Here is a 15,566-nt window from a genome sequence, read left to right as displayed (position 1 = left end):
CTTAGGTTAGGATTTATTTTACTAGGTAGCTATTAAATAGTTATTAACTATTTAATAGCTATTGTACCTAGTTAAAATAAATACAAAGTTACCTGTAAAATAAATATAAACCCTAAAATAGCTACAATGTAATTATTAATTATATTGTAGCTATCTTAGGGTTTATTTTATAGGTAAGTATTTAGTTTTAAATAGGAATAATTTAGTTAATAATATTAATATTATTTAGATTTATTTAAATAATAATTAAGTTAGGGGGTGTTAGGGTTAGACTTAGGTTTAGGGGGTAATATAGTTAATATAGGTGGCGGCGGTGTAGGGGGCTCAGATTAGGGGTTAATATAGTTAATATAGGTGGCGGCGGTGTAGGGGGCTCAGATTAGGGGTTAATATAGTTAATATAGGTGGCGGCGGTGTAGGGGGCTCAGATGAGGGGGTAATACATTTAATGTAGGTGGCGGCGGGGTCCGGGAGCGGCGGTTTAGGGGTTAAACACTTTATTAGGGATTGCGGTGGGGGATTGCGGTTGACAGGTAGATAGACATTGCGTATGCGTTAGGTGTTAGGTTTTATTTTGCAGGCATTTTAGGGAGTTACGGGGCTCCAATACTCAGCGTAAGGCTTGCTACGCCTGCATTTTGTGGCGAGGTGAAAATGGAGTAAGATTTCTCCATTTTCACCACGTAAGTCCTTACGCTGTATATTGGATACCAAACTGCGCAGGTTTGGTATATCAGTCTATGGGGCAAAAAACTACAGACGAAGGCAGAAATATACGAGCTTAACTTCTATGTTACGCCGTATATGTGATACCAAACCCGCACAAAATTTGGCGTCACCGGCTTCTGCGGGCGACGCTGCATATCGGATGGGGCCCCTGATAGTACAGTTTCAGTAAAACATTAGGTCATAGTTATATGGACTATGTACTTGAACTGAATGTATGTATATACATATATATATATATATATATATATATATATATATATAGAACTGAAGTAGGAAATGAAGGGCACTCTCAGGGTTTGTTAAAATTGCGTGTCAGCAAAAAGTTTTCATTTATTGTTCTTAGTCACAACATTTGTAGGTCGACGTTTCGGCTTTCGCAGAAGCCTTCATCAAGACAAGTCAAAACTGTTGAATAAAAGAGAAAACAACCAATATTTGCAACCACAATATAATAATACATGCACCCATCACCAAATACTTATGCTAAAGTTAAAATCAGGACAACCCAAGCATCCCAAACAAGGATATCAGGCATAACCAATTAACCATATCCGCAGCATGCCTCATGATAGTACCAATATTGCCAGGACCGCTCATCTAACGAAGAGTTCAGCAATAAATAAGCCAAATCCAATACTTATAAGAGTACCACTATGAGAATAATTATAAAGGTCCAATGCAACAATATAGTATTCGATACCGCATGGTTGCATCAATTATATGATAAGCTTACAAAGCTGACCATTTAAAGTGAAACCATATCAACCAAAGTGTATGTCCATACACTACAAAGAAACTATACTCACACCAAGCGGCCAAACTATGGCCAGTTACATGCTCAAATGTGCCCAACAAAATGCTGTGACTCAGCATTCTAAATGCTTATACCACATTACTGTACTGTGCGAGACAAACTCTTCTATTCATAGTGTCCAACATAATCCATCACCTACTGCGCTATTAATTACTAATGAGAGTTATAGCTACACAACCCGTGTTGGATATACTCAGCCAGCACAAATACAGCCACTCTCTAATACATTAAAACACATATCCAGTAGTCAAAAATGTGACCAGTGGAGTGTGACAATGTGCCATTCACACTGTAATCATACTATGTTCAAAATATACATGTCATGCTACAGAACAAAAGTGAATAGCCATCTAAGTGGATATCAGAAATACAAGCCTAATCCCCACTCAAAGCTATTAACAAATATTTGCAAAGAGGGCCATACACGTAATGTTAAATGCCCATATCATATAGTAGTGGCAAGATAACATAATAGCAACTATTATATTGTTAATTGTACATAACCAATAAAGAAAGCCCCTCATGCTGGATAGCAAGAGATGGGACGCACTTAAAGTGTTAAAATATACCCTTAGAAGAAAACACAGCACTACCGCGTAATCTAACACATTGACAATATGCATTATACTTGTCAGTGATAGTAAAATGCCCATAAACTGTTATATTATAGTCATGGAAGAAAATACATCAATGTCGCAATTATTAACCTTCAGCCAATTTACATTATACATGCCAGCAATAACGTACCCTATTTTGCCCATAGAATAAAACACATCAATACCGCATAATCAAACACATAACCACTTAGACACATCAGTGCCACCAATTGTAACTTAAAGCCGATGTACATTTATACATGCTAGCTATAACGAACTCGTGTGACATGTGCAGAACACATCTTAGCAGGACCTACCTCAAATCGGCAATCAGCCGTGCTCACCAAGACCGGGAAAATCATATGGTTCAAACCATACCCGGAAGCTATTTAAACCCACACCCCCGACCTATGATTGGTCAATTATGGGGGGTGTCAGGACACCGACTTTCAGCCCCTGCACGCATGCGTAAGGCACAGTCACTCACTACTGGATGTGTGTTTTAATGTATTAGAGAGTGGCTGTATTTGTGCTGGCTGAGTATATCCAACACGGGTTGTGTAGCTATAACTCTCGTTAGTAATTAATAGCGCAGTAGGTGATGGATTATGTTGGACACTATGAATATAAGAGTTTGTCTCGCACAGTACAGTAATGTGGTATAAGCATTTAGAATGCTGAGTCACAGCATTTTGTTGGGCACATTTGAGCATGTAACTGGCCATAGTTTGGCCGCTTGGTGTGAGTATAGTTTCTTTGTAGTGTATGGACATACACTTTGGTTGATATGGTTCCACTTTAAATGGTCAGCTTTGTAAGCTTATCATATAATTGATGCAACCATGCGGTATCGAATACTATATTGTTGCATCGGACCTTTATAATTATTCTCATAGTGGTACTCCTATAAGTATTGGATTTGGCTTATTTATTGCTGAACTCATCTTCGTTAGATGAGCGGTCCTGGCAATATTGGTACTATCATGAGGCATGCTGCGGATATGGTTAATTGGTTATGCCTGATATCCTTGTTTGGGATGCTTGGGTTGTCCTGATTTTAACTTTAGCATAAGTATTTGGTGATGGGTGCATGTATTATTATATTGTGGTTGCAAATATTGGTTGTTTTTTCTTTTATTCAACAGTTTTAACTTGTCTTGATGAAGGCTTCTGCGAAAGCTGAAACATCGACCTACAAATGTTGTGACTAAGAACAATAAATTAAAACTTTTTGCTGACACGCAATTTTCACAAACCCTGAGAGTGCCCTTCATTTCCTACTTCAGTTCTACATATTCTTTTGAGGATTGCACCCAGGTTCAGAACTATTGACCAAATTCGGAGTGCTGGAACACCCGCTTCTTTCAATTACACACATATATATATATATATATATATATATATATATATATCTCCTAATGTTGGATATGTGTATAATTGTATATCTGATAATCCTATATTATAAAAGACAAGAGTTTGTCTGAAGCCGTCATGCGCAGTTCAGACAAACACTTGCAGCTTATCGCACGCGCACCCACCCGACAGCAGCGCAAGGACCCGGCAGCACAGCTGATCGCACGCGCAGGGGTGAAACAAAGCAGACGAGAGAGAGAGAGAGAGAATATATATATTAACATTAAATATAACACAACACGGCAATATAACACAACACGGCCCGTGTGAACGGGCTTTAGGACTAGTATCTATATAATACACATATATATATATATATATATATATATATATATACATATTTAATGTATGTCTCCATAGAATTCAAGGGATGCATCAGCCAATAGGATTTGTTCAACCTTAATTCCGATTGGCTGATAGAATTCTATCAGCCAATCGGAATCTAAGGGACGCCATCTTGGATCACGTCACTTAAAGGTACCTTCATTCATCGGGTAGTCGTCGTTGGAAGAGGATGCTCCACGCCAGATGTCTTGAAGATGGACCCGCTCCGTGCCGGATGGAAGAAGATACAAGATGCCGTCTGGATGAAGACTTCTGCCCGTCTGGAGGACCACTTCTCCCGGCTTGGATGAAGACTTCTCCCGGCTTTGTTGAGGACTTGCCGCTTTGATGAGGACTTCTCCTGGCTTTGTTGAGGATGGATGTCGGATCTTCAAAACTGTAAGTGGATCTTCAGGGGGTTAGTGTTTTTTAAGGGTGTATTGGGTGGGTTTTATTTTTAGGTTAGGGCTTTGGGCAGCAATAGAGCTAAATGCCCTATTAAGGGCAATGCCCATCCAAATGCCCTTTTCAGGGCAATGGGGAGCTTAGGTTTTTTTAGTTAGGGTTTTATTTGGGGGGTTGGTTGTGTGGGTGGTGGGTTTTACTGTTGGGGGGGTTGTTTGTAATGTTTTTTACAGGTAAAAGAGCTGATTTCTTTGGGGCAATGCCCCGCAAAAGGCCCTTTTAAGGGCTATTTGTAGTTTAGTTTAGGCTAGGGGTTTTTATTATTTTGGGTGGGCTTTTTTATTTTGATAGGGCTATTAGATTAGGTGTAATTAATTTAAAGATCTTGTAATTTGTTTTTTATTTTCTGTAATTTAGTGTTTTTTTTGTAATTTAGCTAATTTTATTGAATTTAGTTAATTGTATTTAATTTATGGATTTTTTTTTAATTGTAGGGTTAGGTAAGGTGTTAGTGTAACTTAGGTTAGGTTTTATTTTACAGGTCAATTTGTATTTATTTTAGCTAGGTAGTTATTAAATAGTTAATAACTATTTAGTAACTATTCTACCTAGTTAAAAAAAATACAAACTTGCCTGTAAAATAAAAATAAAACCTAAGCTAGCTACAATGTAACTATTAGTTATATTGTAGCTAGCTTAGGGTTTATTTTACAGGTAAGTATTTAGTTTTAACTGGGAATAATTTAGGTAATAATTGTAGGGTTTATTTAGATTTATTTTAATTATATTTAAGTTAGGGGGTGTTAGGGTTAGGGTTAGACTTAGGTTTAGGGGTTAATAAATATAATATAGTGGCGGCAACATTGGGGGCGGCAGATTAGGGGTTAGTAAATGTAGGTAGGTGGCGGCGACATTAGGGGCGGCAGATTAGGGGTAATAAGTGTAAGATTAGGGGTGTTTAGACTCGGGGTTCATGTTAGGTGTAAACATAACTTTAGTTTCCCCATAGGAATCAATGGGACTGCGTTACTGAGATTTACGCAGCTTTTTTGCAGGTGTTAGACTTTTTCTCAGCCGGCTCTCCCCATTGATGTCTATGGGGAAATCATGCACAAGCACGTACAACCAGCCCACCGCTGACTTAAGCAGCGCTGGTATTGGAGTGCGATATGGAGCACAATTTTGCTCTACGCTCACTTTGCCTTTTAACGCCGGGTTTGTAAAAACCTGTAATACCAGCGCTGTAGGAAAGTGAGCGGTGAGAATAAAGTGCAAGTTAGTACCGCACTCCTCATAACGCAAAACTCGTAATCTGGCCGATAGTTATTACATACTAGGAGATAAGCCTGCCCAGAGGGCAGTCTATGTTTAACAAATACAAACCCCCAAGCTAAAGTTACAAAAAATAAAAGAAGTAGAATTACAGAAAAAAATAAACAAAGCTATCCAAAATAAAAAAATTAAACCTAAACTAATACCCCTATAAAAATAAAAAATCTCCCCAAAATAAAAACACCCCTTAATCTAATACTAAACTACCAATAGCCCTTAAAAAGGGCATTTTGTAGGGCATTGCCCTAAGTTAAACAGCTCTTTTACTTACAAAAATTACCAATTGCCCACTAACAGTAAAAACCCCCACCACCAAACCCCCCAAAATAAAAAAAACCTAACACTGAAAAAAACCATAATTTATGCTTACCTGATAAATTCCTTTCTCCTGTAGTGTAGTCAGTCCACTGGTCATCCATTACTTATGGGATTATATCTCCTCCCTAACAGGAAGTGCAAGAGGATCACCCAAGCAGAGCTGCTATATAGCTCCTCCCCTCTACGTCATACCCAGTCATTCGACCGAAACCAAACGAGAAAGGAGAAACTATAGGGTGCAGTGGTGACTGGAGTTTAATTTAAAATTTAGACCTGCCGTAAAAAAACAGGGCGGGCCGTGGACTGACTACACTACAGGAGAAAGGAATTTATCAGGTAAGCATAAATTATGTTTTCTCCTGTTAAGTGTAGTCAGTCCACGGGTCATCCATTACTTATGGGATACCAATACCAAAGCTAAAAGTACACGGATGACGGGAGGGACAGGCAGGATCTTTACACGGAAGGAACCACTGCCTGTAGAACCTTTCTCCCAAAAACAGCCTCCGAAGAAGCAAAAGTGTCAAATTTGTAAAATTTTGAAAAAGTGTGAAGTGAAGACCAAGTTGCAGCCTTGCAAATCTGTTCAACAGAGGCCTCATTCTTAAAGGCCCAAGTGGAAGCCACAGCTCTAGTAGAATGAGCTGTAATCCTTTCAGGAGGCTGCTGTCCAGCAGTCTCATAGGCTAAACGTATTATGCTACGAAGCCAAAAAGAGAGAGAGGTAGCCGAAGCTTTTTGACCTCTCCTCTGTCCAGAATAAACGACAAACAGGGAAGAAGTTTGACGAAAATCCTTAGCTGCCTGCAAATAAAATTTCAGGGCACGGACGACGTCCAGATTGTGCAGAAGTCGTTCCTTCTTTGAGGAAGGGTTAGTCGGCATAACTTCCCCCTCGTTGTCTGGTGATAATTTCTTTACATGTACAGATTGGCTCTTATTTAAAGTAGCATCAATGCAATTATTACACAAATTTCTATTGGGCTCCACATTGGCCTTTAAACATAGTGAACAAAGAGATTCATCTGTGTCAGACATGTTTAAACAAACTAGCAATGAGACTAGCAAGCTTGGAAATACTTTTCTAAATAAATTTACAAGCAATATAAAAAACGCTACTGTGCCTTTAAGAAGCACAAAAAAACTGTCACAGTTGAAATAACAATGAACCAAAATAGTTATAGCAACCAATTTTTCACAGTAAATGTATTAAGTTAGCAAAGGATTGCACCCACCAGCAAATGGATGATTAACTCCTTAATGCCCAAAAAACGGATAACAATTTAATATTAACGTTTTTATCACAGTCAAAACACACTATCACAGGTCTGCTGTGAGTGATTACCTCCCTCAAAACTAGTTTTGGAGACCCCTGAGCTCTGTAGAGACATCCTGGATCATGGAGGAAGAAATAGGAAGACTGTGACTAAATTTTTACTGCGCAATAAAGCGCTAAAATAGGCCCCTCCCACTCATATTACAACAGTGGGGAGGCGCAGTAAACTGATTTTATTCAGAAACAAACGACAGCCATGTGGTAAAAATCATGCCCATAAAGTTTTATCACCAAGTACCTCAGAAAAAACGATTAACATGCCAGTAAACGTTTTAAAAATGAAATTATGAAATTTTATTAATAAGCCTGCTGCTAGTCGCTTTCACTGCAGTGTAGGCTCAAATATTACTTAAATATAGACAGTATTTTCTTAGTGAAATTCCATTCCCCAGAAATACCTCAGAGTATACATACATACATATCAGCCTGATACCAGTCGCTACTACTGCATTTAAGGCTGCACTTACATTACATCGGTATTAGCAGTATTTTCTCAGTCAATTCCATTCCTTAGAAAATAATATACTGCAACATACCTCCTTGCAGGTGAACCCTGCCTGCTATCCCCTGTTCTGAAGTTACCTCACTCCTCAGAATGGCCGAGAACAGCAAGTGGATCTTAGTTACGACCGCTAAGATCATAGACAAACTCAGGTAGATTCTTCTTCTAATGCTGCCTGAGAAGAAACAACACACTCCGGTGCCGTTTAAAATAACAAACTTTTGAATGAAGAAATAAAAACTAACTTTAACAACCACAGTCCTCTCACATGTCCTATCTATTAGTTAGGTGCAAGAGAATGACTGGGTATGACGTAGAGGGGAGGAGCTATATAGCAGCTCTGCTTGGGTGATCCTCTTGCACTTCCTGTTAGGGAGGAGATATAATCCCATAAGTAATGGATGACCCGTGGACTGACTACACTTAACAGGAGAAATAACCTACCCATTGCCCTAAAGGGGCATTTCTATGGCCAGTGCCCTTAAAAGGGCATTCAGCTCTTTTACTGCCCTTAAAAGGGCAATCAGCTCTTTTCCAGCCCAAAAAACCCTAATCTAAAAAAAAAAAAGCCACCCCAAAAAATAAAAAGAAAGCCTAAGACTAAGCCCCAAATAGGTACTCACCATTCCTTAAGTCCGGAGGTGATGGTCTTCTTCCAGGCGGCTCCATCATCTTCTATCTTCATCCGGAACCAAGGTGGAGCTGTCTTCCCCGATGCGTGGATCCTCAGCAACGGTCCTCAATGGCGGCGGCGTTCCTCTCCGTCCGATGTCAGTCGTACACTGAAGATTGAATGCAAGGTACCGCATTCAATTTAGTTGGATGATTTCAGCCAATAGGATTAGAGCTACTGAAATCCTATTGGCTGTTCAAATCAGCCAATAAGATTTCAGTTGCTCTCATCCTATTGGCTGATTTCAAAATTTCAGCCAATAGGAATGCAAGGTACCCCGATAAATATGGGGTACCTTGCATTCAATCTTTAGTGTGCGATGGACGATCGCATGAAGAGGAGCCTTCACACCGCCGAGGACCACCACCGCTGAGGACCGCCGCCGTTGAGGACCACCACTGAGGATCCGTGCATCGGGGAAGCCAGCTCTGCACTGTGCCGCCTTCGCTCCTGATGAAGATAGAAGATGATGGAGCCTCCTGGAAGAAGACCTTCTCTGTCGGACTTCAGGAATGGTGAGAACCTCTTTGAGGCTTAGTTTTAGGATAATTTTTTTTAAGATTAGGGATTTAATGGGCTTGAAAAACATCTGATTTTTTTAGTGTTAGTTTTTTTTATTTTGGGGGGTTTAGTGGGTGGGTGTTTTTTACTGTTAGGGGGGATTTAGTAATTTTCAAATGTAAAAGAGCTGTTTAACTTAGGGCAATGCCCTACAAAAGGCCCTTTTAAGTGCTATTGGTAGTTTAGATTAGGGGGTATTTTTATTTGGGGGGGGGGGGGCTTTTTTATTTTCATAGGGATATGGTATAATTTTTTTATTTTTGATAATTTTGTTTATTTTTTTTCTGTAATTTTAGAGTTTTTTATTTTTTATAATTTAATGTTAGGATTTTTTATTTTAATTGTAATTTAGTAGTAATTGGGGTTAATTTGGGGGTGTAAGGTTAGGGGGCTTAGTAATTAAATTAGTAATTTGCGTTGTGGAGGGTTTGGCGGTATAGGGATTAATATATTAATTAGGTTTATTGTGATGTGGGGGTTTTGCTGTTTAGGGGTTAATAGGTTAATTAGGTTTATTGCGATGTGGGGGTTCGGCGGTTTAGGGGTTAATAGGTTAAATAGGTTTATTGCGATGTGGGTGTTTTGTGGTTTAGGGGTTAATAAATTAATTAGGTTTATTGCGATGTGGGGGGGGTTGACGGTTTAGGGGTTAATATATGAATTATGTTATTTGCGGATTAGGGGATAATTACTTTACTTCTGCAATGTGGGGGTTGGCAGTTTAGGTGTTTGTTAATACTTTGTGCAAGAGTTTTGTTTCTTTTTTGTTATACTTCGTAGGGGCGGTTGCATGTTTTTTTTTTAAGGCTTTGGGGTTGCCTACACTGCATCCAGGTGGACTCCGAAAATGGCAGGGTGGTGAAAGAATCCACCAGGTAAGTATTTAGTTTTAACTGGGAATAATTTAGGTAATAATTGTAGGGTTTATTTAGATTTATTTTAATTATATTTAAGTTAGGGGGTGTTAGGGTTAGGGTTAGACTTAGGTTTAGGGGTTAATAAATATAATATAGTGGCGGCAACATTGGGGGCGGCAGATTAGGGGTTAGTAAATGTAGGTAGGTGGCGGCGACATTAGGGGCGGCAGATTAGGGGTAATAAGTGTAAGATTAGGGGTGTTTAGACTCGGGGTTCATGTTAGGTGTAAACATAACTTTAGTTTCCCCATAGGAATCAATGGGACTGCGTTACTGAGATTTACGCAGCTTTTTTGCAGGTGTTAGACTTTTTCTCAGCCGGCTCTCCCCATTGATGTCTATGGGGAAATCATGCACAAGCACGTACAACCAGCCCACCGCTGACTTAAGCAGCGCTGGTATTGGAGTGCGATATGGAGCACAATTTTGCTCTACGCTCACTTTGCCTTTCAACGCCGGGTTTGTAAAAACCTGTAATACCAGCGCTGTAGGAAAGTGAGCGGTGAGAATAAAGTGCAAGTTAGTACCGCACTCCTCATAACGCAAAACTCGTAATCTGGCCGATAGTTATTACATACTAGGCGATAAGCCTGCCCAGAGGGCAGTCTATGTTTAACAAATACAAACCCCCAAGCTAAAGTTACAAAAAATAAAAGAAGTAGAATTACAGAAAAAAATAAACAAAGCTATCCAAAATAAAAAAATTAAACCTAAACTAATACCCCTATAAAAATAAAAAATCTCCCCAAAATAAAAACACCCCTTAATCTAATACTAAACTACCAATAGCCCTTAAAAAGGGCATTTTGTAGGGCATTGCCCTAAGTTAAACAGCTCTTTTACTTACAAAAATTACCAATTGCCCACTAACAGTAAAAACCCCCACCACCAAACCCTCCAAAATAAAAAAAACCTAACACTGAAAAAAAACATAATTTATGCTTACCTGATAAATTCCTTTCTCCTGTAGTGTAGTCAGTCCACTGGTCATCCATTACTTATGGGATTATATCTCCTCCCTAACAGGAAGTGCAAGAGGATCACCCAAGCAGAGCTGCTATATAGCTCCTCCCCTCTACGTCATACCCAGTCATTCGACCGAAACCAAACGAGAAAGGAGAAACTATAGGGTGCAGTGGTGACTGGAGTTTAATTTAAAATTTAGACCTGCCGTAAAAAACAGGGCGGGCCGTGGACTGACTACACTACAGGAGAAAGGAATTTATCAGGTAAGCATAAATTATGTTTTCTCCTGTTAAGTGTAGTCAGTCCACGGGTCATCCATTACTTATGGGATACCAATACCAAAGCTAAAAGTACACGGATGACGGGAGGGACAGGCAGGATCTTTACACGGAAGGAACCACTGCCTGTAGAACCTTTCTCCCAAAAACAGCCTCCGAAGAAGCAAAAGTGTCAAATTTGTAAAATTTTGAAAAAGTGTGAAGTGAAGACCAAGTTGCAGCCTTGCAAATCTGTTCAACAGAGGCCTCATTCTTAAAGGCCCAAGTGGAAGCCACAGCTCTAGTAGAATGAGCTGTAATCCTTTCAGGAGGCTGCTGTCCAGCAGTCTCATAGGCTAAACGTATTATGCTACGAAGCCAAAAAGAGAGAGAGGTAGCCGAAGCTTTTTGACCTCTCCTCTGTCCAGAATAAACGACAAACAGGGAAGAAGTTTGACGAAAATCCTTAGCTGCCTGCAAATAAAATTTCAGGGCACGGACGACGTCCAGATTGTGCAGAAGTCGTTCCTTCTTTGAGGAAGGGTTAGTCGGCATAACTTCCCCCTCGTTGTCTGGTGATAATTTCTTTACATGTACAGATTGGCTCTTATTTAAAGTAGCATCAATGCAATTATTACACAAATTTCTATTGGGCTCCACATTGGCCTTTAAACATAGTGAACAAAGAGATTCATCTGTGTCAGAAATGTTTAAACAAACTAGCAATGAGACTAGCAAGCTTGGAAATACTTTTCTAAATAAATTTACAAGCAATATAAAAAACGCTACTGTGCCTTTAAGAAGCACAAAAAAACTGTCACAGTTGAAATAACAATGAACCAAAATAGTTATAGCAACCAATTTTTCACAGTAAATGTATTAAGTTAGCAAAGGATTGCACCCACCAGCAAATGGATGATTAACTCCTTAATGCCCAAAAAACGGATAACAATTTAATATTAACGTTTTTATCACAGTCAAAACACACTATCACAGGTCTGCTGTGAGTGATTACCTCCCTCAAAACTAGTTTTGGAGACCCCTGAGCTCTGTAGAGACATCCTGGATCATGGAGGAAGAAATAGGAAGACTGTGACTAAATTTTTACTGCGCAATAAAGCGCTAAAATAGGCCCCTCCCACTCATATTACAACAGTGGGGAGGCTCAGTAAACTGATTTTATTCAGAAACAAACGACAGCCATGTGGTAAAAATCATGCCCATAAAGTTTTATCACCAAGTACCTCAGAAAAAACGATTAACATGCCAGTAAACGTTTTAAAAATGAAATTATGAAATTTTATTAATAAGCCTGCTGCTAGTCGCTTTCACTGCAGTGTAGGCTCAAATATTACTTAAATATAGACAGTATTTTCTTAGTGAAATTCCATTCCCCAGAAATACCTCAGAGTATACATACATACATATCAGCCTGATACCAGTCGCTACTACTGCATTTAAGGCTGCACTTACATTACATCGGTATTAGATAGAAGATGATGGAGCCTCCTGGAAGAAGACCTTCTCTGTCGGACTTCAGGAATGGTGAGAACCTCTTTGAGGCTTAGTTTTAGGATAATTTTTTTTAAGATTAGGGATTTAATGGGCTTGAAAAACATCTGATTTTTTTAGTGTTAGTTTTTTTTATTTTGGGGGGTTTAGTGGGTGGGTGTTTTTTACTGTTAGGGGGGATTTAGTAATTTTCAAATGTAAAAGAGCTGTTTAACTTAGGGCAATGCCCTACAAAAGGCCCTTTTAAGGGCTATTGGTAGTTTAGATTAGGGGGTATTTTTATTTGGGGGGGGGGGGGCTTTTTTATTTTCATAGGGATATGGCATAATTTTTATATTTTTGATAATTTTGTTTATTTTTTTTCTGTAATTTTAGAGTTTTTTATTTTTTATAATTTAATGTTAGGATTTTTTATTTTAATTGTAATTTAGTAGTAATTGGGGTAATTTGGGGGTGTAAGGTTAGGGGGCTTAGTAATTAAATTAGTAATTTGCGTTGTGGAGGGTTTGGCGGTATAGGGATTAATATATTAATTAGGTTTATTGCGATGTGGGGGTTTTGCTGTTTAGGGGTTAATAGGTTAATTAGGTTTATTGCGATGTGGGGGTTCGGCGGTTTAGGGGTTAATAGGTTAAATAGGTTTATTGCGATGTGGGTGTTTTGTGGTTTAGGGGTTAATAAATTAATTAGGTTTATTGCGATGTGGGGGGGGTTGACGGTTTAGGGGTTAATATATGAATTATGTTATTTGCGGATTAGGGGATAATTACTTTACTTCTGCAATGTGGGGGTTGGCAGTTTAGGTGTTTGTTAATACTTTGTGCGAGAGTTTTGTTTCTTTTTTGTTATACTTCGTAGGGGCGGTTGCATGTTTTTTTTTTAAGGCTTTGGGGTTGCCTACGCTGCATCCAGGTGGACTCCGAAAATGGCAGGGTGGTGAAAGAATCCACCAGGTAAGTATTTAGTTTTAACTGGGAATAATTTAGGTAATAATTGTAGGGTTTATTTAGATTTATTTTAATTATATTTAAGTTAGGGGGTGTTAGGGTTAGGGTTAGACTTAGGTTTAGGGGTTAATAAATATAATATAGTGGCGGCAACATTGGGGGCGGCAGATTAGGGGTTAGTAAATGTAGGTAGGTGGCGGCGACATTAGGGGCGGCAGATTAGGGGTAATAAGTGTAAGATTAGGGGTGTTTAGACTCGGGGTTCATGTTAGGTGTAAACATAACTTTAGTTTCCCCATAGGAATCAATGGGACTGCGTTACTGAGATTTACGCAGCTTTTTTGCAGGTGTTAGACTTTTTCTCAGCCGGCTCTCCCCATTGATGTCTATGGGGAAATCATGCACAAGCACGTACAACCAGCCCACCGCTGACTTAAGCAGCGCTGGTATTGGAGTGCGATATGGAGCACAATTTTGCTCTACGCTCACTTTGCCTTTTAACGCCGGGTTTGTAAAAACCTGTAATACCAGCGCTGTAGGAAAGTGAGCGGTGAGAATAAAGTGCAAGTTAGTACCGCACTCCTCATAACGCAAAACTCGTAATCTGGCCGATAGTTATTACATACTAGGCGATAAGCCTGCCCAGAGGGCAGTCTATGTTTAACAAATACAAACCCCCAAGCTAAAGTTACAAAAAATAAAAGAAGTAGAATTACAGAAAAAAATAAACAAAGCTATCCAAAATAAAAAAATTAAACCTAAACTAATACCCCTATAAAAATAAAAAATCTCCCCAAAATAAAAACACCCCTTAATCTAATACTAAACTACCAATAGCCCTTAAAAAGGGCATTTTGTAGGGCATTGCCCTAAGTTAAACAGCTCTTTTACTTACAAAAATTACCAATTGCCCACTAACAGTAAAAACCCCCACCACCAAACCCCCCAAAATAAAAAAAACCTAACACTGAAAAAAAACATAATTTATGCTTACCTGATAAATTCCTTTCTCCTGTAGTGTAGTCAGTCCACTGGTCATCCATTACTTATGGGATTATATCTCCTCCCTAACAGGAAGTGCAAGAGGATCACCCAAGCAGAGCTGCTATATAGCTCCTCCCCTCTACGTCATACCCAGTCATTCGACCGAAACCAAACGAGAAAGGAGAAACTATAGGGTGCAGTGGTGACTGGAGTTTAATTTAAAATTTAGACCTGCCGTAAAAAACAGGGCGGGCCGTGGACTGACTACACTACAGGAGAAAGGAATTTATCAGGTAAGCATAAATTATGTTTTCTCCTGTTAAGTGTAGTCAGTCCACGGGTCATCCATTACTTATGGGATACCAATACCAAAGCTAAAAGTACACGGATGACGGGAGGGACAGGCAGGATCTTTACACGGAAGGAACCACTGCCTGTAGAACCTTTCTCCCAAAAACAGCCTCCGAAGAAGCAAAAGTGTCAAATTTGTAAAATTTTGAAAAAGTGTGAAGTGAAGACCAAGTTGCAGCCTTGCAAATCTGTTCAACAGAGGCCTCATTCTTAAAGGCCTAAGTGGAAGCCACAGCTCTAGTAGAATGAGCTGTAATCCTTTCAGGAGGCTGCTGTCCAGCAGTCTCATAGGCTAAACGTATTATGCTACGAAGCCAAAAAGAGAGAGAGGTAGCCGAAGCTTTTTGACCTCTCCTCTGTCCAGAATAAACGACAAACAGGGAAGAAGTTTGACGAAAATCCTTAGCTGCCTGCAAATAAAATTTCAGGGCACGGACGACGTCCAGATTGTGCAGAAGTCGTTCCTTCTTTGAGGAAGGGTTAGTCGGCATAACTTCCCCCTCGTTGTCTGGTGATAATTTCTTTACATGTACAGATTGGCTCTTATTTAAAGTAGCATCAATGCAATTATTACACAAATTTCTATTGGGCTCCACATTGGCCTTTAAACATAGTGAACAAAGAGATTC

The sequence above is a fragment of the Bombina bombina genome, chromosome 6 (genome assembly GCF_027579735.1).
Source record: "Bombina bombina isolate aBomBom1 chromosome 6, aBomBom1.pri, whole genome shotgun sequence".
NCBI classification, from domain to species: Eukaryota; Metazoa; Chordata; class Amphibia; order Anura; family Bombinatoridae; genus Bombina; species Bombina bombina.
This window is presented reverse-complemented; position numbering follows the sequence as displayed.